We start from the raw sequence: 22,015 nt of genomic DNA, 5'->3' as shown, positions 1-22,015 counted from the left end.
CCAAACTATGGCCCGTGGGCTGCATGTGACCCCCTGAGGCCATTTATCCGGCCCTCACCGCACTTCCGGAAGGGGCACCTCTTTCATTGGTGGTCAGTGAGAGGAGCATAGTTCTCATTGAAATACTGGTCAGTTTGTTGATTGAAATTTACTTGTTCTTTATTTTATTTTATTTTATTTTTTTTAAATTTTTTATTTATTTATTGTTTTTATAGAGGAGGGGGGGCAGAGAGAGAGAGAAAGAGAAAGGGGAGGAGCAGGAAGCATCAACTCCCATATGTGCCTTGACCAGGCAAGCCAGGGTTTTTTTTTGAACCAGCAACCTCAGTGTTTCCAGGTTGACGCTTTATCCACTGCGCCACCACAGGTCAGGCCTGTTCTTTATTTTAAATATTGTATTTGTTCCTGTTTTGTTTTTTTACTTTAAAATAAGATATGTGCAGTGTGCATAGGGATTTGTTCATAGTTTTTTTTATAGTCCAGCCCTCCAACGGTCTGAGGGACAGTGAACTGGCCCCCTATGTAAAATGTTTGGGGACCCCTGTGCTAGATTATGCCCATCCCATCCCCATTTTCAAATCAGGATTTTTTTTAAAGCAAGAGAAACAAAGACAGGCAGGAAGGGAGAGAAAGAGAAGCATCAACTCATAGTTGTGTCACTTTAGTTCATGTGTACCTAGATAGGGAGTGGGTGGCGAGGGTGGGCTCAGGCCAAGCCAGTGACCCCTTGCTTAAACCAGTGATCTTGGGCTTCAAGTCAGCAACCTTTGAGCTCAAGCCAGCAACCCTGGGATCATGTCTATGATTCCATGTTCAAGCCAGCGACCCTGTGCTCCAGCTGGATGAGGCTGTGCTCTAGCTGATGACTTTGGTGTTTTGAACTCGGGACCTCAGCATCTCAGGTTAACGTTCTCTCTATCCACTGCACCACCACTGGTCAGGCAAATCAGGATCTTTTTCTTTTTTTTTTTGACAGAGACAGAGAGAGTCAGAGAGGGACAGATAGGGATAGACAGGAAGAGAGTAAGATGAGAAGCATCACTTCTTTGTTGTGGCACTTTAGTTCGTTGATTGCGTCCTCATGTGTGCCTTGACCAGGAGGGTTCCACAGAGCAAGTTGCTCCTTGCTCAAGCCAGCAACCTTGGACTTCAAGCCAGAGACCTATGGGCTTGAGCCAGCGACCATGGGTCATGTCTAATCTATGATTTTTTTTTTTAAGTTAATATTTATATTCTACAATGTCTGGTTGTTTTTTTTTAATTTTATTTATTCATTTTAGAGAGGAGAGAGACAGAGACAGAGAGAGAGAGGAGAGAGAGACAGGGAGGAGGAGCTGGAAGCATCAACTCCCGTATGTGCCTTGACCAGGCAAGCCCAGGGTTTCGAACCAGCGACCTCAGCATTTCCAGGTCAACGCTTTATCCACTGTGCCACCACAGGTCAGGCCTAATCTATGATTTTTCACTCAAGTCAGTGACCCTAGCTCAAGCTGGTGAGCCCATACTCAAGCTGGTTAACGTGGGGTTTTGAAACTGGATCCTCTGTGTCCCAGTTCGACCCTCTATCCACTGCGCCACCACCTGGTTGGACTAAATCAGGATCTTTTTCAAGTTCCTCTTCCTTTTTTTCCTTCAAAAGTTCTAGCACTGGCCTGACCTGTGGTGGCGCAGTGGATAAAGCGTCGACCTGGAAATGCTGAGGTCGCCGGTTCGGAACCCTAGGCTTGCCTGGTCAGGGCACATATGAGAGTTGATGCTTCCTGCTCTTCCCCCTTCTCTCTCTCTGTTTCTCTCTCTCTCTCTCTCCCTCTCTCTCTCCTTTCTAAAATGAATAAATTAAAAAAAAAAAAAAATTAAAAAAAAAAAAAAAAAAAAAGTTCTAGCACTGAACCCCCCTTGATTATCTAGGGCTATGGTATACTATAATTAAGTTTTATATTAGGCCCTGGCCAGTTGGCTCAGGGGTAGAGCATCGGCCTGGCGTGCAGGAGTCCCGGGTTCGATTCCTGGCTAGGGCACACAGGGAAAGCACCCATCTGCTTCTCTACCCCTCCCCCTCTCCTTCCTCTCTGTCTCTCTCTTCCCCTCCCGCAGCCAAGGCTCCATTGGAGCAAAGTTGGCCCGGGCGCTGAGGATGGCTCTGTGGCCTCTGCCTCAGGTGCTAGAATGGCTCTGGTTGCAACAGAGCAACGCCCCAGATGGGCAGAGTATCGCCCCCTGGTGGGCGTGCTGGGTGGATCCCAGTTGGGTGCATGCAGGAGTCTGTCTGACTGCCTTCCCGTTTCCAACTTCAGAAAAAAAAAATAAATAAGTTTTATATTATGGCATTTAATTATTTTTTAAATATAATTTATCTCCCCAAATTTCAAGAAAGCCTGCAGTCAAGGTATTGTATTTCTTTTGTATCTTTTTTCTCTCTAAACATCTGCTGTCAAAATATTTTGTTAAATATTAGGCCTGTGGATCCACTGGCTTCATTTTGTGACTTAAATTTTAAAATGTTGGTATTATTATTGACATGAGACCTTTAAACTTATAATTTGTTCTAACAAAAGAAATAATGAAAAAAATGGAGTACTTATTGTTATTAGCAAAATTTTATGATTTTGAGTAAAAGTCATTTTTAAAATTTTGAAAAATTAGAAGTGAGTAGTAAGGTTTTGAACGTTTGTTAGGCTAGTTTTACACAGCACTGGGCCAAATAAATATTTTTAAGTTAGTTACCCAGTATGTTGTTATAATAATTAAATTTAGAATGTGTAGTACTTGGCTTGGGATAACACAGTAAGTCAGTCATCAAGCCTCATAAGATCAATTTCAAGTTGTTTGCCTACATATGATATATTTGTTGTTTCTTTTGCCAATTTCTAAGTTCATATAGAGTAAGAGGGTTATCTTATTTTTATAAAAGAGGCAGTGGGCTAGGTCCAGCCTGCCAGATCATACCGTTTTTTTATTTATTTTATTTATTTATTTATTTATTTATTTTTGTATTTTTCTGAAGCTGGAAACGGGGAGAGACAGTCAGACAGACTCCCGCATGCACCCGACCGGGATCCACCCGGGACGCCCACCAGGGGCGATGCTCTGCCCACCAGGGGGCGATGCTCTGCCCCTCCGGGGGGTCGCTCTGCCGCGACCAGAGCCACTCTAGCGCCTGGGGCAGAGGCCAAGGAGCCATCCCCAGCGCCCAGGCCATCTTTGCTCCAATGGAGCCTTGGCTGCGGGAGGGGAAGAGAGAGACAGAGAGGAAGGAGGGGGTTGGGGGTGGAGAAGCAAATGGGCGCTTCTCCTATGTGCCCTGGCCGGGAATCGAACCCGGGTCCCCCGCACGCCAGGCCGATGCTCTACCGCTGAGCCAACCGGCCGGGGCCCAGATCATACCGTTTTGTATGTCTTACATCAGTATAAAAACTGCCCTGTGTCCTGGGAATATGGACCAACACAAAGCCAAAGTCTACCGTGAGGTATGCCATCCACCATTATCTAGCCTTGGACTTCCTGTGTGATGTTCTATTTGTGGCCCAGATTAGAGGTCTATCCTTGTCTAAGAGTATAGGGCAATACATCTAGAGCAGGGGTCTCAAACTCGCGGCCTGCGGGCCGCATGCGACCTGCCGAACAATTTTGTGCGGCCCGCAGACTAATCCACGAAGTTGAGACCCCTGATCTAGAGCATGTGGTTATATAATCTTGAATACTTGTTATAGTTTTTATTTAAAAAATAAATTCAATCATGAATCAAAATCTGAAATTTGTGTGTAATTTGTTTTGGAGAAGACCTTGTTGAAATGAATTGTTTGTTCAAGAAAAATACTGCTTCAGAGTCTGTTCTTTAATATGTTTTTTTTTTTAACTTTCTAACTCTATAAGAGTCACTTAGTATGGTATAATTCATATTGAATTTATAATATGCATTTGTAGAATTAACCACAAAATTTTTTTCTGAATTTAGTTCTGGGTGTTTCATAAAAAATATTTTAGTTCGTATGTTTTCAGCTGCAAGTAGCAGTACCTAATTCAAAATGGCTTAAGAAATAAATTTTATCTTCTCATAGAATAGGCTTCTGAGTTGGCTGATTGCAGCAATTCAGCAATGTCAGTAAAAACCCATGTTCTTTCCGTTGGCTCATTTCTGCTCTCCTTGGGATTGGCTTCATCTGCAGGCTAGTAGCAAAATGGTTGTCAGTGATTTCAGTTACCATCTTCATACACAACAATTTTAAAAAAAAGAAGAAAGATGTTTCTGGGGTGCCTCTGTTTTTGGAGAGGAAGCGTCTCCAAAAACCGCTAGCAGATATTTTCGTATATTTTTGGCCAAAATTAGGTCATACTCATTCCTGAAACAATCACTAGTGATTACTTTTTTAAAAAAATTTATTTATTTATTTATTTTTTACAGAGACAGAGAGAGGGATAGACAGGGACAGACAGGAACTGAGAGAGATGAGAAGCATCAATCAGTTTTTCATTGCGCGTTGCACCTTAGTTGTTAATTGATTGCTTCCTCATATGTGCCTTGACCGCAGGCCTTCAGCAGACCGAGTAACCCCTTGCTGGAGCCAGAGACCCTGGGTTCAAGCTGGTGGGCTTTTCCTCAAACCAAATGAGCCCGCACTCAAGCTGGCGACCTTGGGGTCTCGAACCTGGGTCTTCTGCATCCCAGTCCAATGCTCTATCCACAGCGCCACCACCGGTCAGGGCTAGTGATTACTTTTGAGCTAACTATGTCCATACCTGAATCTGGAAAGGTGTTGGCTTCCCTGCGGCATTGTATTAGAAAGGGATTCTACTGGAAAGGGAGAAAGCGGAGAAAGCGGGGATGAATGCTAGGATGACAATCAACAGTGGCCACTCTGGAAAGTAGTTTGGAGAACCATAACTCTTTTCAAAGTAGTATTTGCATTTGTAAGTAAAAAGAATTGGCAAGTTAATATTTTCTTTTTCAACACTAAAATCTAGTTGTGGGAAACCCATTTTTCTTTTCTGAATTGAAATTCACAGGGTCACACACAGTATTTAGAGTTAAAATGAGACATTTTCCTGTCTTTCTTGTAAGTTGCTTACTAGAAGATGAGGAAGCTAACTTCTTTGGTTGACTGTTTTCTTATTTGAGGCATGTAGGTGTTGTAATAGAGCAGCGATAGTCAACTTTTTTCATCTCATGGCACACATAAACTAATTGCTAAAATTCTGCAGCACACCAAAAAATATATTTTTTGCTGATCTGACAAAAAAATAGTATAATTTTGATTTATTTACACTGGACATCTATTGTTGTGTTGGCTGTTGTCATTTTAAAATTTGATTTAAAGGAAAAGAGGTCAGTGCCCTTGACTAAATAGTCAGGTATTGCATGTTTTAAAAATTCTTGTGGCACACTGGTTGAAAATAATTGGAATAGAGTTTATTAGTATATCAAGTAAGAGTGAGAGCATTTTGCAAAATTATAAATTGCAAATTCCAAAGTATAGTAAATTAAGTAATAAGCTAGGGACCTGTGGAATAATTTGATTTGAGTGACTAGCCTTAAAAATTAGGACACTACTGTAAAGTAACCCACAGATCATGTTTTTTTAAATAATGCTTTTTATTATGAAATACACAGTATTCCTATTATCTCCAGTAACTCATAGTTTTTGTTGTTTGTTGCTTTTAGAGAGAGAAGAAGGGGGGAAGAGAGAGCGAGAAAACATTGATTTGTTGTTCCACTTATTTATGCATTAATTGGTTGATTCTTATATGTGCCCTGACCTAGGATTGAATACGCAACCTTGGTGTGTTGGGAGGATGCTCTAACGAACTAAGCTATCTGGCCAGGGCTGATCATGTCTTTCATTTAAAATGTACTATGTAATTAAGTTTGACTTTTTTAATTGTCTGTTGGAAATCAAGAGGCAATATAGTGGGGTAGTTAAGAGAAGGGGCACAGGAATCAGACTGGACGAGTTCAGATTGCGCCTCTGCCACTTCCTAGTGTGTGTCTCTGGGAAATTTACTTAATGTTTCCTCATCTAAAAAATGGGGATGATAATAGTCTCTACTTCAATAGGATTGTTGTAGGATTTAATAAATTAATAACTGTAAAGCACTTAACACGGTGCCTGGAACATTTTAAGAACTCATAAATGTTTTTGTTCATGTATTCATGTTTTTCAGCAAATATTTGATTATCAGGTATTGTTCTAGGTATGACAGTGAATAATAGAACAGTAAAACTCCCTGTCTTCATGGAGCATACATTTTTTTTCTTTTTTTGTGACAGAGAGAGAGAGAGAGAGAGAGAGAGAGAGAGAGACAGGTAGGAACAGACAGACAGGAAGGGAGAGAGAGATGAGAAGTATCAATTCTTTGTTGCGGCACCTTAGTTGTTCATTGATTGCTTTCTCATTTGTGCCTTTACCAGGGGCCTCCAGCAGACCGAGTGTCCCCTTGCTCAAGCCAGTGACCTTGAGCTCAAGCTCGTGAGCCTTGCTCAAACCAGATGAGCCCATGCTCAAGCTGGAGACCTCAGAGTTTTGAACTTGGGTCCTCTGCGTCCGGGTTCAACAGTCTATATACTGCGCCACTGCCTGGTCAGGCACAGAGCATACATTTTTAAGAGAGGGGAGGCCCTGGCCAGTTGGCTCAGTGGTAAAGCGTCAGCCTGGCATGCAGGAATCCCGGATTCGATTCCCGGCCAGGGCACACAGGAGAAGCGCCCATCTGCTTCTCCACCTCTCCCCCTCTCCTTCCTCACCATCTCTCTTCCTCTCCCGCAGCCAAGGCTCCATTAGAGCAAAGTTGGCCCGGGCGCTGAGGATGGCTCTGTGGCCTCTGCCTCAGGCGCTAGAATGACTCTGGTTACAACAGAGCAATGCCCCAAGATGGGCAGAGCATCGCCCCCTGGTGGGCATGCCGGGTGGATCCTGGTCGGGTGCATGCGGGAGTCTGTCTGACTGCCTCTGTTTCCAACTTAAGAAAAATACAAAAAAAAAACCCCAAAAAACAAACAAACAAAAAAACAAAAATAGAGAGGGGAGAAAGCAGAGAATAAAGAAATTTATATATAAAACACATAGTGATTTTGGCCCTGGCCGGTTGGCTCAGTGGTAGAGTGTTGGCCTGGCGGGCAGGAGTCCTGGGTTCGATTCCCGGCCAGGGCACACAGGAGAAGTGCCCATCTGCTTCTCCACCCCTCCCCCTCTCCTTCCTCTTTGTCTCTCTCTTCCCCTCCCTCAGCCAGGGCTCCATTGGAGCAAAGTTGGCCCGGGCGCTGAGGATGGCTCTGTGGCCTCTGCCTCAGGCGCTAGAATGGCTCTGGTTACAACAGAGCAATGCCCCAAGATGGGCAGAGCATCGCCCCCTGGTGGGCATGCTGGGTGGATCCTGGTCGTTTGCATGTGGGAATCTGTCTGACTGCCTCCCCGTTTCCAACTTCAGAAAAATACAAACAACAACAACAACAAAAACACATAGTGATTTTGATAAATGATATGGAGAAAGAAAGCAGAGCACAAAATAGAGAATGCTCCTATTTTAAATAGGAGGACAGGGAGGGCCTGACCTAAAGGTAGTGAGGGAGCCAGTCATGTAGATAATGGGAGATGTGAGGGTGGGGGAGTGCAGAGTAGAGGGAATGCTAGATGACTTACTCTAAGGCAGGAACATCTCTGTCATGTATTCAGGGATCATCTGCTAGGTGATTGTGGCTGGAATGGAATGAGGGGAATGTAGTAGTAAGAAATGAAGAAAAGTAATGTTGTGGGTGATAGGTAAGACCATGTAAGAACTTTGACTTTTAAAACTTGACTGAAATGAGAAGCCATGTAAGTGAGTTGAACAGTGATGTACAGTATTATGATTCCTGGCTTAAAAGGATTAATCAGGCTGCTGGTGCAGAGTAGGAAAAGGTGGATTGTGGAGAAAATGGTTAGGAGGCTATTAAAAATAAATGAGCTGAGGGATGATAGTGGCTTGGACAAGGATGGAAGCTGTGAAGGTGGTGAAAAGTGGTTGGATTGTGAATATTATTATTATTACCAGTTATATGTCATGTCATTTCTAAACTTAGTCACTTTGCTTTCTAATTTTTTTAGCTTTGTATTTCTCTATATGCTTTAATGATTAAAAGACTTGACTTTTAAAATAATGCCAAAACTTTTAAATATTTTTGATGTATTTTTCTCTTTTTTGTTTATTGATTTTAGAGAGAAAGAGGAAAGAAAAGAGAGGGAGAGAAATGTCAATTTGTTGTTCTACTTACTTATGCATTCTTTGGTTGATTCTTGTATGTGCCCTGACTGGAGATCAAACTATTTTTCTCCTTTTTGAAGTGTTATTATTTATGATTTCTGACATCTGGGTGAAAAACAGCATAATATGTGGCCTTATGTTATTTGATGAAGGCTTACTCATTAGTACTTCTAAGAACTACTGTATAAATCTATACTGCACAGTAATTTACATTCAAAAGTAACTTTGAAAAGGCAACTATCTTACAGTTCTTAGTTTCTATTGTGGGTTATGAGGGGGAGAAGAATTTAAAGAGAAGAAAGCCATGTCATACATATTTCATTTTACTTTTTATGTGTTAAAGTTGTTGGTATTTTAGAATAATTAAATTATATTTATGTGTTTTTCCTTATTAGTGTAATGAATGCTTAGGTGTTTGAGGATATTGCTGTAAAATAGAGAAGTATTGCTCACTGTTTAAGAGCTCTAGACTCTAGGTTACTTGGATATCTATTCTAGCCCTGTCTACTTCTAGTTTGTGACCTTGGACAGTTTCCTCATCTGTATAGCAAGGGGAAGAATATTAATTCCATTGTAGGGTTATTGTGAGAATTATATAAGTTATTACATGTAAGATACTCAGCAGGTATCTGTTGTTACTTTTATTTTCAGTATTATTAAGCTGGGATGCTTTGTGACATATCTCCTGTCTTCCATTCAGAGGGAACTTCAGCCTAAAATTTAAATTAAATTGAAAAGCAGTTTAAATCTTTATTTCAGCCTTCAAAAATGCCTGAGGGTATTACATTCATCCCATATTGCAATACTATTTAAAATCTGATTTCTCCATTTTTTTTTTTTTTTTTTCATTTTTCTGAAGCTGGAAATGGGGAGAGACAGTCAGACAGACTCCCGCATGCGCCCGACCGGGATCCACCCGGCACACCCACCATGGGGCGACGCTCTGCCCACCAGGGGGCGATGCTCTGCCCATCCTGGGCGTCGCCATATTGCGACCAGAGCCACTCTAGCGCCTGGGGCAGAGGCCACAGAGCCATCCCCAGCACCCAGGCCATCTTTGCTCCAATGGAGCCTTGGCTGCGGGAGGGGAAGAGAGAGACAGAGAGGAAAGTGCGGCGGAGGGGTGGAGAAGCAAATGGGCGCTTCTCCTGTGTGCCCTGGCCGGGAATCGAACCCGGGTCCTCCGCACACTAGGCCGACGCTCTACCACTGAGCCAACCGGCCAGGGCCTGATTTCTCCATTTTTGATCAGTATCTTTGCATGGTTATCTAAACTTCCTTACAAATTCTTAACAACAGCCTGTACAGGCTCATTCTTTTTCTCTCCTTCCCTTCTTAAACTTACTAGTTTCTCTTAGGAGTACCCATTTCCCTTTAACTCTCTCCTTTGCTTAATTACTCTGATCTGTATTATAAGGGCCAAGAGCCAAGGGAATAAAGAAAAGAAACTATGACTAATCTTACAACAACGTACAGCAGCATTTTTTATTTTGTCACACTTAGCTGCCATAGAAGGTATAACATGTTTTGGCTTTTAGTTTTAGGGTCAGCTTAGTTTTAAAAGGACAATCAGGTGGTGCAGACCTGTTGTAGGCATTAGTTCAGGACTTTAAGTTTAGTCTTTCTTCTGGTAGCAATGAAATAACTATAAGACACATCTCTATGATTGAGGTTAATCTGGGCCTCTACTTTGATTCCCAGTGGTCAACCATGGGCATTTAGAGTAGAGTAGCCAGATAAAATACATGTAATATGTTTCATGCAATATTTGGGACATATTTATACTGCAGATTTTTTTTTTTTTTTGACAGAGACAGAAAGTCAGAGAGAGGGATAGATAGGGACAGACAGGAAAGGAGAGAGATGAGAAGCATCAATTTTTCGTTGCGGCACTTTAGTTGTTCATTGATTGCTTTCTCATGTGTGCCTTGACTGGGGCTACAGCAGACCGAGTAACGCCTTGCTCAAGCCAGTGACCTTGGGCTCAACCTGGTGAGCTTTGCTCAAACCAGATGAACCCATGCTCAAGCTGGTGACCTCGGGGTTTCTTTCTTTTCTTTTCTTTTTTTTTTACAGAGACAGAGTGAGTCAGAGAGAGGGATAGACAGGGACAGACAGACAGGAACGGAGAGAGATGAGAAGCATCAATTATCAGTTTTTCATTGCGCGTTGCAACACCTTAGTTGTTCATTGATTGCTTTCTCATATGTGCCTTGACCACAGGCCTTCAGCAGACCGAGTAACCCCTTGTTGGACCCAGTGACCTTGGGTTCAAGCTGGTAGGCTTTTTGTTCAAACCAGATGAGCCCACGCTCAAGCTGGTGACCTCGGGGTCTTGAACCTGGGTCCTCTGCATCCCAGTCCGATGCTCTATCCACTGCGCCACCGCCTGGTCACCGCTTTTTTTTTTTTTTAATTTTTAAAAATTTATTCATTTTTAGAGAGGAGAGAGACAAGAGAGAGAGAGAGGAGAGAGACAGAGAGAGAGAGAAGGGGGAGGAGCTGGAAGCATCAACTCCCATATGTGCCTTGACCAGGCAAGCCCAGGGTTTCGAACCAGTGACCTCAGCATTTCCAGGTCGACATTTTATCCACTATGCCACCACAGGTCAGGCGACTTCGGGGTTTCAAACCTGGGTCCTCTGCGTCCCAGTCCAACACTCTATCCACTGTGCCACCGCCTGGTCAGGCTACTGCAAATTTTTTTGTCATTTTTTGCTATTCAAATTTAACTGGTTGTTCTGAATTTTTATTTGCTAAATATAACAACCCTAATTTAGAGACAGGCTAGACAGTTCACTAAACAGTATTTCTTAGCATTCTCTGTGGTTTTTAGGGATGGATGTGTAACTTGATGTAGTGGATATCAGGATAGTTTCTATTGCAATTACAAAAAGTCCAACTCAAATTGGTTTTAATAAAAATAATTTAATAAGTTCATGTAATTCAAAAGTCCAAAGGGAATGAGGGTCCCTGGCATGGTCTGATTAAAGCAATCAGCCTTTGACCTTTTTTCCCTGCATTTCTCTTGGCTCTCCTATCAGCTTCTTTGTCAGGCTGGCTTCCTTGGTAGTACAAGACGACTGCTTCTGACTCCCGGGGCTACATGTTTTCTCATTTCTAGGGGAGAAAAAGGATGCTTTCACAAATATAATACAAAAATCTTGAGCTTGACAGTAGATTGTCCTTGTGTTCCAAAGGATCTCTGTCTTTTTTTTTTTTTAATTTCAGTTCTCGGTATAAATTTTTTTAATTAATTATTTTATTTATTCATTTAGAGAGAGGGGACAGAGAGAGAGGGTGGGGGAGGAGCAGGAAGCATCAACTCCCATATGTGCCTTGACCAGGGAAGCCCAGGGTTTTGAACCGGCAACCTCAGCGTCCCAGGTCGACGCTTTAACCACTGTGCCACCGCAGGTCAGGCAAAGGATCACTGTCTTAAAAGCTGGATTATGAGAAACAATCAATAAACAACTAAACTGAAGCAACTACGGGCCTGGCCAGTTGGCTCAGTGGTAGAGCGTGGGTCTGGCGTATGGAAGTCCCGGGTTCGATTCCCGGCCACGGCACACAGGAGAAGCACCCATCTGCTTCAAATCAATAAATAAAAATTTAAAAATTAAATAAAAGCTGTATTCTTTGAACTATTATTATGAATGCTCTTAAACTAGAGCATTTATCAGAACCGCCTGGATGATTTGTTAAGACACAGATTGCTAGGCCCTATCCCCAGAGTCTCTGTTTCAGTAGATTTGGAGTTGGGTTCTAAGAATTTGTATCTGTAATAAGGTTCCAGATGTTACTGATTTGGCTGGTCTGCAAACCACACTTTGAGAACCACCGCTGTGGCAAATCAGGACCTACTCCTGGAGTTGGGGAAGGGGTCAGTCCTCATACAGACTCCTTACCAGTGTGGGGAATGAACAAGATAAGTTCTGAGGAGATAATTACAGTGTCCACTAAAGAGAAGACTTGTTTGCCTATCTAGCTTCCCTTCTCTCTTATTTAGGTAATTTCTTTTAGAACCATTTCTCCCCAGTTTGCAATCAATATGGTTTGGGTAGAGTTGATCATTTGCTTTAAGGATGGGCACATGAGCCAGGCCTGGCTAACCCAGGCCTGGCTAATAAGGTCAGTGCCTTCTCCTGGCCACAGTGATTAGCCAGGGAGGTAATAGATCAGTGATCTTTGTGATATAGTCAATGTACATGACCATAAATTACTATTTACTATCCTGGCTAGTGATAAAAAGATGGCATGATCCCTTAAAGATATCAGACTAATTAAGGATTATTCACATGTAAACAAATACATGGAATACTTTTCTTTGTAACTATCCCTTTCTCCTGTCTATCTAATATACATTTCCATTAGATAATACATTACCCCCTTTATAATCTTTAACCACCCTTATTACAGTGTCTTTAGTCCTCATTAGATTATAAATTACATCAGGATAAGGACTGAGTCCTTAATTAACTGCTGGATCTCCAGTATCTGGCACTGTCTCTGGCATATAGAAGTGCTCAGTAAATATTGGTTGAAAGAATGTTTTAAGTATAGTAATAGAAAAATGTATAAACAGAGGGAATGACTGGTTTACTGGTGTGGTAGTGGAAAGGTAACAGCCTGGGTAAATGCACATAGTTGTTAAAGTACCTTAATGTATTTTGGGAGCTATAAGCAATTAAATTTTGTTGAAACATACATAGTGTATGTGGTGGGAAGTGGTGGTACATTAGTCTAATGAGGCAAGGGAGGGCCAAATCATGAAAGCCCCTGAGTGCTACACAGGATTTTGTTCTGTGGGCAGTTGTGAAGCCACTGACTTGTTTCAGGTAGGGAAAAGATTTGTTGGTTGCAAAGTGAAAAATCGATTGGAGGAAAGCAAAATTAAAGAAAGGAAACTGGTTAGTAGGTTATTTCAGTAGAGATGAAAGATGTTATGAAAGCCTAAGGTTAAAAAAGATCTGGGTGGGAGGACTCTGCATAAAATTCAGGTGGACTCATGCAGATTTCCACTATAAATTTTATTTTATTTTAGCAACAGAGACATTGTCTTAGCCAATCTTAATTACTGATACATAATTTGGCACTCATACACACTTAATATTTGTAAGCAGAGATCGTATTTTTGCTTCATCTTCTAATCATTAAAAAAAAGGAAATATAAAACCTCTTCCCTTTCCCCCTCCCCTCCAAAAAAAAAAAAGCCTAAGGTAAGGTAGTAGCAGTGAGAATGAATAGGGGATTTGTTTAAAAAGTAGAATTGATGGGACTTAGAGACTATCCTGAGAAAAATGAAAGAATCTGGAATGAGTTTTGGTTTTCTGACTTGGGAGATGGTGGTACTAAAAGCCAAGAGACACAATTTAAGGAGGAAGGACTGATTTGGATCATACAGTCTCTTAAATCAAAATGAGGCAACAGATGAAATGGCTCATATTTTCTCCTTTTGGAGGGGTTCTTTTCTCATAGGCTTTATTAGGGCAGGAAAGTTGAGTTTTTTCTACTGCTTCCAGGTTTGGGACCTAGAGCAGCAGATGGTAGTAAATCAGATACTGATTTCCTAAAGATGTAGAAGAGACTGCAGCGGGACCCTGATTGTTCCTAGGATATTAGTTGCTAAGGTCGTATTCAATTTTTAGGTATATAGACTGACTTATCCTTTTTGAAAGAAAGCAGGCATAAATTATAAGGAAATGACCTTTCTTTTTGACAGAGTCAGAGAGAGGGACAGATAGGGACAGACAGGAAGGAGAGAGATGAGAAGCATCAATTCTTTATTGGCACCTTAGTTGTTCAATGATTGCTTTCTCATATGTGCCTTGACGGGTTGGAGGGGGGAGGGGCTACATCAGAGCTAGTGACCCCTTGCTTAAGCCAGTGGCCTTGTGCTCAAGCCAGACCTTGGGCTTCAAGCCAGCGACCTTTGGGCTCAAGTGTGCGATCATGGGGTCATGTCTATGATGCCAAGCTCAAGCCAGCAACCCCGCCCTCAAGGAAAACCCTGGGTCTTCCACATCCCAGTCTGATGCTCTATCCACTGCGCCACAGCCTCGTCAGGCAGAAAATTAACTCTTTAAGTTTTGTGAATTAGATTTAATACCCAGTAATTAACTCTTAAGATTCATGAGTTAGGTTTTGAATGGTGGAAATGTGAATTGCTATAGCCATTTTAGAAAGTTTTGCAAAACTAGTAAAATTACTATTCTGGAAATATATTCTGTAGAAAAAAAAGTATCAACATGTAAAAGTGTATTTGTGCAGTTTGTTTTTAATGGCAAAATTGTAAATAGACTGAATATCCATCAATAGTGGGTATGGATATATAAATTTTAATGCATTTATATGTATTGTGAATATTATACAACTCAGAATGAATTAAATCTGTATATCTTGATCTAGGGGAATATCTGTGATAGCTTGTTGATTAAAACAACCCACTTATGCCTGACAAGGCAGTGGCGCAGTGGATAGAGCATCAGCCTGGGACACTGAGAACACAGGTTCAACGCCCTGAGGTCACTGGCTTGAGCAGGGGTTCACCAGTTTGAGCTCTGGGTCACTGGCTTGAGTGTGGGATGATAGACATGACTCCAAGGTCACTGGCTTGAGCACACGGTTGCTGTCTGGAGCAAGGGGTTGCTGGCTCAGCTGGAGCCCCCTGGTCAAGGAACATATGAGAAAGCAATCAGTGAACAACTAAGATGCTGCAACTATGAGTTGATGCTTCGTGTCTCTCTTCCTGTCTGTGTTCTTGTCTGACGCGCTCTCTCTCTCTCTCTCTTTAAAAAAAAAGTTATGAATAACATTCCATTTTATAAAATAAAAACTATTATACATTTGTTTAGAATTATATAAATGTGGAGAAAAGTGTATTTTATTCTAGGTACTCTTCTAATGATTGGCTATATAGCAGTGAACAAAACAAAGTCTTTGCTTTATGCAGGAGAAGATATGACAATAAATAAAGTAAGAAGTAACTATTGTATTTTTCGCTCCATAAGACGCACCTGACCATAAGACACACCTAGGGTTTTAAGGAGGAAAATAAGAAAAAAATATTCTGAACCAAATGGTGTGTTAAAATATTTAATAAAATACTATATTTTTTGCTCCATAAGATGCACAGGCATTTTCCCCTCCACTTCTTGGGGGGGGGAGTGCATCTTATGGAGAGAAAAATACAGTATGTACTATGTTAGGTGAAGAGAAATGTTATAGAGAAAAAAAACCTGGCAAAGGGGGATAGAGGACAGAGAAGAAATTACCATTTTACTTTGGGTAGTCAGAGGAGACCTCTCTGATTGGTGATTTATCCTTCTTATTGTGAAATTAAATATATACTAATAAACATATAAAATATAAATGTACAGACTTCAAAGAAAGTGAACAACCATATAACCACCACCTAAAGTTGAAGAGAGCCAGCTTTGCAGAAGCCAAAAGCATGCCCCTTTCCAATTTTATCCCTCTTATTTCCACCTGAGGTAGCCATTGACTTGGCTTTTTATGGTAATATCTTGTTTTTTATACTGTAGTTGTATTCCTAAATGTAATATATTTTAGTTTTGCCTGGTTTTGGATTTCATATATATGGAATTAATAACATGAATTCTCTTGTGTTTTTTGTACAGCATTATGTTGAGTCATCTGTATTATTTTCACATTGATGTAGTTTCTTCATTTTTTTGTTACTATACCATATTTCATTGTATATCACAGTTAATTTCTACTGTTGATAGGTATTTGAGTAGTTTCTATTTTGGCTGTTATGGACAATGCCGCTGTGAACATTTTTGCACATATGCCGTTTTCACATCATTGCATTTCAGTAGGGTATATCTAGCATTCAGAATTCTATGTATCTAGATTCTGGAATATGTGTTTCTCAGCCCTTCTAGAGAATGCCAAACTATTACCTCCATAATAGTATATGTGTTACTCTACATCTGCAGTAACCCTACGTATTGCCATTTAAATTTTTACAAATTTCATAAGTGTGTGATGGTATCTTTGTATATTGCTAACAAAAGTTAGGGGATCAGGGAACGTGCAGATACTACAGTACTTTCAGCCTTTTGTATAGTGTATTTTCACCAATGAAATAAAAGTTGGTTTTGCATCTCATTTACATAATCAAACAACTTTCTTTGACTTGTTTGTTTTTCTGATGTTCTTGTTTAATAAAAATAATCAAATGCTTCTTTTTTATTGCTTCATATTCATTTTGAAATATCCCCTAATATTTGTGAGCAGTTTGAATTCATTTGCATTTTCCTTATTCCTAATGCAGTTGATCATCTTTTCATATGTTAGCCATTTGGTTATCCTGTTTTTTAAAAATAAATTTATGGATTTTAGAGAAAGGAAGGGAGACAAACATCACTTGGTTGTTCCACTTATTTATATATTTGCTGGTTGATTCCTGCATGAGGTCTGACTGGGGATTGAACCTGCAACCATGGTATATTGAGACAATGCTCCAACCAACTAAGCTACCTGGCCAGGGCTGGTTATCCTCTTTATGAAATGCCTTTTTCATGTCTTTTGCCCATTTTTCTATTGGGTTGTATGTTTCTTTTTTTCTTACTGATTTCTTAGGAGTTACAGATTCTGGATATCAGTCCTTGTCTATAACATGTATTGCTAATATCTTCTCTTAAGGTAACATTTGATCAGAGACCTGAAAGAAGTGAGGGAGTGAGCCAGGGGGGATGGGAATAACTGAATGAAGGATATTACAGGTAGAGCAATTACAAAGATCTCAAGACAGGAGTATTTTTGAAATGTTGAAAGAGTAGCAAAGGATGCTTACCTGAGGTTAGGAAGGAGAGGGTAAGAGGATCTTAAAAAAAATAAATAAAGCGCCTGACCAGGCAGTGGCGCAGTGAATAGAGCGTCGGACTGGGATGCGGAAGACCCAGGTTTGAGACCCCGAGGTCGCCAGCTTCAGCGAGGGCTCACCTGGTTTGAGCAAAAGCTCACCAGCTTGAGCCCAACGTCGCTGGCTCAAGCAAGGGGTTACTAGGTCTGCTGAAGACCCGCGGTCAAGGAACATAAAAAAAAAATAAAGCAAAATGAAAAAAAAAAAACCTCATGGAATAAGAGTTACTAGTTAAAATGTGGATTATAAAATCCAATTCATTCCTTGATATTACTACAAATATATAAAAGTAGAATATGGTGAAGGAAAAAATAGATCAAATGAAAATACTGATTTGATGATATGATTATGGACAATTTTTGCTCTAGATTTATTATTAAATAGTAAAAACAATGTTAATAAAAGGACATTTGAAAAGATTCATGAGTAGATAGTAAAGTTAAATTTGAAAAAAATTAATCTTTAGGAAAATAAACCTGGAACTGCCTCTTACTTTCAGGCATTGATAAGTTAAAAGTGTATTAGATTCTTACTGCTGCCATAGCCAATTATCATAAATTTAGTGGCTTGAAACAAATTTTTTATTTTGCCGTTCTGGATATCAAAAGTCCTAAAATCAAGGTAGCAACAAGCTATATTCCTTTTGGAGTCTCTAGAAAAGAATCTGGTTTCTAGCCCTTTCCACCTTCTAGAAGCTGCCTGCATTCCTTGGCTCCTGACCTCTTACCCCACTACTCCATTTCACAGCCAGTAATGTTGCATCCTCAAATCTCTCTCCTTCCTTTCCCCTCTCTTTGCCATTCTTTCTCTCTCTGTCTTTCTCTTCTCTGCTTCTGTTATCAGCTCCTTTTCTGACTGATATTCCTGCCTCCCTCTTATAAAGATCTTTGTGATTTCTTGGGCCCACTTGGATAATCCAAGATAATCTTGTCTCAATACAGTATTCTTAATTTAATCACATCTGCAAAGGCCGTTTTGCCATGTTCTGTAATATTCACAGGTTTCAGGGATTGGGAAGTGGACATTTTTGGAGGGCTATTACTCTACCACAGAATCTAAATTTGAGAATAAAAATTTCACTAATTCTCTTGGGGTGTGAGGAATTGGGAGTACAGATAAAAGAGAGAGGGCCCTTATTAGCAGAGAATGAGCTTGGTGATCATATCTTAATTTTGTTTCTACAGCATCTGTCCCAGAGGGTTACCTTAGAGTTAGCCTTACACATGATATGAGGGGTGCCTGAAAGACCACTGGAAACTTTTAAGTCATATAGTTGCTGCTCTGAAAGTAAAGAGGATTGTACTTTGTTAGAAGACTGGTTTGAATTTGGCCTGTTTAACAACTATGTGAGATTAAATAGTTCTCATCTATAAAATGGGAATAATAATACCTAAATCACAAATTTTTATAAGAATTATAAAATGCACAGATACACACACTCCCATATATATATATACACACACAAATATACATATATCTGTAATGAAATAATACTTACCTTAGTGTCTGGCCTATAGTAGGTACTCACCTTTCTTGAAACTCAGTGCTTCTGTGATACAGTGATAAGGAAATGTTAGAGAAATTTGGGTTGGGGGCTTGAGAGGTTTAGCTAGAGGCAACTGCACACTTCATTTGCTAGAAGCTACCTGATTAGTGTGTGTTTGGCTCTAAGATCAGAATGGATAAGATTTTGGAATAAGGTAAGTAATGGGTTAATATCTGTAGCAAATGTGGTTGATCATCATTCTTTTTCTATGACTCATTTTACCTTTTTCTATGGGAAATTTAAAAAAATTTGTTTCTGTCTTCAGGCTGTTTTTTCTTTTTCTTGCCTTCAGTAAAATTCCACTGCTGTTTTTTCAGCATAATTATTTTGGATCTTACTTCCTCTCTATGGTAAGCCTAAATGCTCATCATTTCATGCATTAATTCAACAAATATTTATCGAGTGCTTTCTACTGGTGAGACTATCAGCACTGGAGCTACAAAGAAAAAAATGTGTGTCCTCAAGGAGCTCACAGTTTTATAAATTTTTATTTATTTTTTATTTATTCATTTTAGAGTGGAGAGGGAGAGACAGAGAGAGAGAGAGAGGAGAGACAGAGAGAGAGAAGTGGGGGAGGAGCTGGAAGCATCAACTCCCATATGTGCCTTGACCAGGCAAGCCCAGGGTTTCGAACCGGTGACCTCAGCATTTCCAGGTCGACACTTTATCCACTGCGCCACCACAGGTCAGGCCAGAGCTCACAGTTTTAGTACAAAGACAGGTCAACAGCTAAACTATCGTGAATAAACTTTATATTAGAAGATTGAGAAAAGCTTTGTGGAATCAAAGAGGAGGTAGTGCTTAACTAGGCCTAAAGATGTAAGGGAAGATTGTGTAATGGAAAAAACTACATGATCTGAGTCTTAAAAAAAGTAGCTGGGGTCCAGGCCAGAGAGCTTGGTTGGTTAGAGCATTGTCCCAAAGTGCAGAGGTTGCCAGTTTGATCCCAGGTCAGGGCACATACAGGAACAGATTGAAGTTCCTGTCTCTTGCTCCCTTCCTATTGTTTTGAAATCGATAAGTTAAAAAAAAAAAAAAAGTAGCTGGGTAAGGGAGTGTGGTGAGGGATTGGAGGAGAGGAAGGAATAGGTATTCTGTGAGGTACAGGGAACCATATGTACAAAGGCATGAGAAAGTGGTGTGTGTTGGGATGAGCTGTGGGTGTTTTGGTGTGGCTAAGATAAAAGGTGACTGTGGAAAAGAAATAGGAAATTAGCATAGAAGAGTAGGTAGGAACCAGACCATGAATGGCCTTGTATGCCATGCTTAACGGTTTGAACTTTATGCTATAGATAGTGGGAAACTTTTTAAAAAAATTTTATTTAAGTGAGAGGAGGGGAGATAGACTCCCACATGTAGCCCGACCAGGATCCACCTGGTCCCCATCTAGGGCCGATGCTCTGCCCATCTGGGGCTGATGCTTGCAATGGAGCTATTTTTAGCACCTGAGGAGGAGGCTCCATGGAGTCATCCTCAGCACCTGGGGCCAACACCCTTGAATCAGTTGAGCCACTGGCTGCAGGAGGGAAAGAGAGAGAAGGAGAGAAAGGGGAGGGGGAGAGGGGAAGCAGATGGTCATTTTTCCTGTGAGCCCTGACCAGGAATTGAACCTGGGACTTCCACACATCAGGTTGATGCTCTACCACTGAGCCAACTGGCTAGGGCCAGTAGGAAACTCTTGAAACATAATATGCTAAACCAGTATGATTAGATTCAAAAATCAAAAGCATCAGGGAAGGTAGGGAAAAAATTAGGAGATTAATCTCTGGGAAGCCCAGGGGGAGACTTTTAAGGAAAAAAAAATGGCTAACAGTGTAAAACTTAAAAGTGATTATGTGAACTAAAGATAGGTTTTTGCTGGACTTTGTTATTCAGAAGACATTAACATGACATACTGCCTGACCAGGCGGTGGCGCAGTGGATAGAGAGTCGGACTGGGATGCCGAGGACCCAGGTTCGAGACCCCGAGATCACCAGCTTGTGTGCAGGCCCATCTGGTTTGGGCAAAAGCTCACCAGCTTGGACCCAAGGTTGCTGGCTCGAGCAAGTTACTCGGTCTACTGAAGGCCCTTGGTCAAGGCACATATAAGAGAGCAATCAATGAACAACTAAGGTGTCGCAATGTGCAACGAAAACTGATGATTGATGCTTCTTGTTTCTCTCCGTTCCTGTCTGTCTGTCCCTGTCTGTCCCTCTCTCTGACTCTCTCTCTGTGTCTCTGTAAAAAGAAAACAAAAAACAAAAACAAAAAATGACATATATTTAGTGAATGGGGTAGAAATCAAATTATAATAGGTTGAAGAGTGAATGGGAGATGAGAAAGTATAGACTAACAGAGAGAGATGTAGATCTGAGAAAACAGATTTTTTTTTTATGATACAAATATTGAACATGTGTTATGTTTTGGTGGAGATGATAAAGTAGAGATAAAAGTTGAATATATGGGTATGTATAATTTGGTGAAACCGGAAGGTGATGAGTTTGGAGGACAGGAAGGATTATTACCTGAGGAAAGAAGGAGAGATACTTTTGTCTAACACTTAGAAAGAAGAAGGTGGGTTTGAAGAGAATATAGGTTGGAAAATGGGGTGAGGTCAGATTTTTTTCGGTGGAGGGCAATTGTGAGAGAAGAGGTATATAGAATGTTGGGCTTGAGATTTAGAGTAGTCACTGGTCACTGTGTGGGATGGAAAAGGTCACTGATCAAAGCCATATAGATGAATTACTAACAGGATAGTTAATCTCAGTTAAGATGAAGGACTTATAAATTTATAGTGGTACAGATTCCCAGCTGGTTGTGATTTCTTCAGCAGAACTTAGCAATTGTGGTATGGGAACAGAAGAAGCAGGTGGTTAGATTGATTCCCCATAGTTTCAGAGATTTACAGGCTGGTGTGGCAAAAGAAAAAGAGTTGGGTGGGAATATTGACAAGAGAGTGGTTGATGCCCAACATGGAGGGACCAAGTAAGCAAATTATGACATTCGTATCAAAAACTATTTTTCAGCTCTTAAAATATATGTTTATAAAGAGTTTATTTTATAATAATAAGGTAATAGTGCTATTTTGTATAAAGGTTTAGTAATGATCAACTATAATGTTCTAGGCATTATGATGAAAAAATACTCTCAAAACCAAAGAATGTCAGTCACCCCTATTTGCACATAGATAATAATTTTTTTATTATTTATTTATTTATTTATTTCTTTTCTGAAGCTGGAAACGGGGAGAGACAGTCAGACAGACTTCCGCATGCACCCGACCGGGATCCACCCGGCACGCCCACCAGGGGCGACTCTCTGCCCACCAGGAGGCGATGCTCTGCCCCTCCGGGGCGTCGCTCTG

At 40.7% G+C, this 22,015-nt stretch overlaps 1 protein-coding gene and 1 non-coding gene across 2 annotated transcripts in view; one reads left to right on the top strand and one right to left on the bottom strand.

The window, feature by feature from the left end:
• Positions 1–22,015, top strand: part of PIK3R3 (phosphoinositide-3-kinase regulatory subunit 3) — a 97,467-nt gene that overhangs the window by 8,961 nt on the left and 66,491 nt on the right. The window lies entirely within an intron of this gene.
• On the bottom strand, positions 9,389–9,464 carry TRNAT-AGU (transfer RNA threonine (anticodon AGU)). Its single transcript has one exon. It is a non-coding gene; the product is annotated as a tRNA-Thr (tRNA).

The sequence above is a fragment of the Saccopteryx leptura genome, chromosome 3 (assembly GCF_036850995.1).
Source record: "Saccopteryx leptura isolate mSacLep1 chromosome 3, mSacLep1_pri_phased_curated, whole genome shotgun sequence".
NCBI classification, from domain to species: domain Eukaryota; kingdom Metazoa; phylum Chordata; class Mammalia; order Chiroptera; family Emballonuridae; genus Saccopteryx; species Saccopteryx leptura.
Note: the sequence above shows the minus strand (reverse complement) of the source record. Positions and strands in the feature narration are given on the sequence as shown.